The sequence below is a fragment of the Tympanuchus pallidicinctus genome, unplaced genomic scaffold, assembly GCF_026119805.1.
Source record: "Tympanuchus pallidicinctus isolate F22 unplaced genomic scaffold, pur_lepc_1.0 scaffold21, whole genome shotgun sequence".
Classification (NCBI taxonomy): domain Eukaryota; kingdom Metazoa; phylum Chordata; class Aves; order Galliformes; family Phasianidae; genus Tympanuchus; species Tympanuchus pallidicinctus.
This window is the reverse complement of record NW_026294733.1, coordinates 912,445-916,297: the sequence shown is the minus strand read 5'-3', so window position 1 is coordinate 916,297 and position 3,853 is coordinate 912,445. Positions and strand designations below refer to the sequence as shown.

The following is a 3,853-nucleotide window of genomic DNA, read 5'->3' as shown; positions in this document are numbered from 1 at the left end:
TGTCTTAACAGACTGCTGGCCTTTGTCATAAGTGAGCTGTCAGACTTACACCCAACAAAATCCATTAGGAGAACAGCAGCTTTGCCAGCAGCCATTACAAAGGGAAGAGGAAAACATTTCAAATCAAGGGGAATAACTTCTATTAGGATTAGACAAATTCACAGATGGTAGAAATACCAGATTCTTTGAAAAACAACAGCCCATATGAATGCTCAGCATATCTCTAGCCTGAGACAAAGAGAAGGAAAGCAGAAAGCAAACCATTTGGGCTTGTTTCTTTGTTTCTCACAACAGGTAAGCAAGTTGACATGTCAGCTACAAGAAAAACATTGGACCCTCTCCTGTATTCTACAGGCTGCAGTGTTGATGCTGTGAAGCACATCCTAGATCTGAGGCAAGGAGTCAGAAACTCAAAAGACAGGGGAAGAAAGATCCAAACAGCCCAAAGGGAGGTGATGGAAGACGTGACAAGGAAAAGGGAACAGCAATAACCCAAGTCAAAATAAACAGAGAACCACTTGCCTGAACAAACCTTTGGTACAATACCACCTGTGAGTTCTTCTGATCACGTTTGCCAGGTCTCCAGGAGACAGAATTCTCCAGCATCAGTAAATGAGCCCCTGGGGGAAAACATGGCAGACAAAGCAGGAGCATTCAGCCTAATAATGTAACTGAGAATAGCAGGGGAAGTAAAACCTGAAAAGCTCCCAGTTCTGCAGATGTAAACGCAATCCCAAAAGACTGATAATCTTCATTTCTTAATGTGGGGCTGCATCATGATAAGCACAGGGAATGGCAGTGACCCTTACCATGGCTGTGTGCAGGAGGTCAGCACACAGCACAGTGGTCACGTCCAACACAGAAGTGAAATGTAGAGCCAAAGCTGTGCCAGCACGAGGATTAGTTTCTCATTTTCTATCTGCTATGAAGCTTGTGATGGCAGGCACATGGGAAAGGCCAATTACACTTCTGCTGATGGTTGCAGCAAGCCCTGTGAAGTGCTGCATCCCTTCAGTACCTCATGTCAAACACTGCAAAAGCTGGGTCAGAGAGGCTGAGCAGGCTGAGGAAAACCTGCGTGCACCAAGTCACAGGAGCAGACTTTCACCTTATGGAGCTCTCACAAGGTCTGAACACCTCCCAGACACACACAAAAAAAACCACACAACCTACCTTATTCCCTTAATTTGCCACTTCAGCACAATTCAGGCTGCTGCACTGTGAAGAGAAGCACAAACATGTCAGATGGACTGCCACTGTGGGACTGAGCACCAGAGCAAGCAGCAGCAGGGACTGATTCCCTAGCTGCTTTGAGACCTGCTGATGCAAGGTATAGCTCTGGGGGTGAACAAGAAACAACTTCTTGCTGTTGCCTTCTTGCTCCCGACAAAGTGTCACAGCCTACTCAGACTCCCTCCACGTTCTGATGCTCAATATAGTTATTATTCCACCCTCAGCAAGGCTTCTGCGTCCATCTCTGAGAAGAGCAGGGGTTGCTTTGTCTGTCGCAGTGATCTTGCATTGCTTCACAAAGCACAGGAATGTATGCTGCCAGAGCTCACCAGGCCATATAGCACAAACCAGAACTCAAAAAGCTTCTGCGTTCTCCACCTTAAAGCACAGGGAAAGCCCACAGGGAAGAGAAGCTGCCAGCTGTTCCCTACATCGATGCTTTTTACACTTCCCAGTCACCACTCCAAGCCCCATAAATACCTGCAGGGTCAAAGCCCTGTCCTCACAAGTAAGAGCAGTGACCTTGACAAGTGACATAGCCAGTATACAGTCATTTCTTTAGAGGGACTTGCCCCCGGTACAATTTTTTGCTCATTCAGTCTTCCTCCTCCTTCAAGCAATATCTGCCAGAACTAACTACATTCAATTCATTTTCCTCTTCCTCTTTCTCCTTCTTCTATTTTATTTTTTGTGTTGTCCCAGCCTACCCCTCTCTGAGGTGTCTCCCTGGGGAAATTCATGTCCCTTGTACTTTTTACTCTGTGTGCATAATAGAACGTTATCTGCATAATTTATCTTTCACTACATGTTGTGTTCCTCCTGGCTAAGTGTTTTTCTAAAATAAATATATATCCTTATTACGTACACCGAGAAAATGAGCCAGCAAACTTGTCCCGTGTGAGAATTCTATGATACCCAAAACCTGAACTACCAACTATTGGCTCAGTCCTTCAGGTCAAATGCAACTGTCAAGCTGATTGCTGTTCATCTCTGAATGCACATTTTGTAGTGTTCAGTTCTTCCCATAGATCTAATGAAACCCCTGCAAGGCTGAATCCAGATAGAATTTGGAATTGAAATGCAACCCAGAAAACAAGGGAATTCCATGAGATAAGGCAAAACAAATAAACAAATAAACCCCTTCCTGAAGCACCTCGTTACATCTCTTAATGAAACAACACCTATGGGAAAATCATAGAGTGGAATCATAGAATCATTAAGGCTGGAAAAGACCTCTAAGATCATCCAGTCCAACCATCAACCCAGAATGAGGAACACAAGCACAGGTCATAGACTAATTGACACAACCATGACACCCATCCCACGTTGGGCAGCCATGCTGCTCCCACTTAGTGAGCTTTCAAGAAGCACAGCTGCCAGCTAGTTCATACTACAACTCACAGAATGCTGACAAAACAGCTGACTCTTTCTTGAAGTTAAATGTGCTGGGGCAGTTTTGAGGTCCAGTCACCACAATCTTCAGTCAGCTTCTCTCATGGGCTGACGAGCATGAGAACAGCGCTGTGTTTTGCTGACACTGTTTGGGTTTCCAGGTGTTTACAGCTAGAGCAAGAAAAATTGGAAAAAAAAATACAAAAAAAGACCAAAATAAATCATATTCTTTTCTATTGTGGCCTAAGATTTCATAGCAAATCAGAATCAAAGTATATTAGGGTGAAATTGTGCCCTGAGTAACTAAGGGAGTTAAAAATCAATCTTTATTTATTCTACCACGTGACTGCATCCATTCAAATGAAAGTGAATGCGATGTTTCTGAGTTTCTCTCCATTTTCCTTTACAATTCTGAAAGTGTCCAAGTTTTCTTCTCGGCCCAACAGTTGTGCTCCTTGTTTTGCACCATCTTTCCCACTTGCAGCCATTCACCAGCAGGTTCAGCACCCAGGGTTACAAGGTACTGGATCTACGCCATAGTAGGATTGAATTGGATACTTGCAATGGTAGCAAATACAGGAACAATGTCATACAGGTTTGGAGTTTCCTATCAATCCCTTCATAATTCAGATGTCTACAGACGCCTTTGGTAGACTGAGATGTCCTTGGAGAGTCTAGATCTTCCCATGGGAAGCTTGCAGGATCAATTCAGGGCCTGAATTCAATTCAAATTCCTGGGCACAGATGTTTGGGACCTCTTCAAACAACTGATTTCTGAAAGTGCTGAGTCTCCTGGACAGAAAAGACTGAGAAGCAGCTCTTTTACCTAAAAAATGACAACATGGGAAGGGGATCTCAGCAGAACCAATTTGAATTTTACAGACAACACTTTAGAGGTAGGAGTGTGGCAACTGAAGGAATCAGCTAAAAAGCCCTGCAAACAGGAAAAAAAACCCAGTATGTCTTCTCTCTTCTTTGACAGTATTGCAAAGCTCTGCTGTGCATTTTTCTGTTTTAGCAGAGGAGTTGAAAATGAACTTAAAAGCTGTGGGTAAAGGATGGGTTTTCATCACAGTTTCTTTGACAGTCTCTGAGACTTTGATGCTCTTACCCAGGGAGACGAGCATGGAGGAGGACTGTGCATGGCCACAATGGGAAGAGGAGGAAGGTTTAGCTTAAAACAAATACACGTTTTAAAACTTCTCGTCACCTCTAAACATCAACTGTT

At 43.8% G+C, this 3,853-nt stretch overlaps 1 long non-coding RNA gene across 1 annotated transcript; it reads right to left on the bottom strand.

Annotated features, from left to right (window-relative positions):
* Window positions 1-522: 522 nt before the first annotated feature.
* LOC128081462 (uncharacterized) lies at window positions 523-2,792 on the bottom strand. Its single transcript, XR_008207199.1, has 3 exons — window positions 2,635-2,792; window positions 1,174-1,218; window positions 523-620 (listed from the first exon to the last, which is right to left on the bottom strand). It is a non-coding gene; the product is annotated as an uncharacterized LOC128081462 (long non-coding RNA).
* Window positions 2,793-3,853: the final 1,061 nt, after the last annotated feature.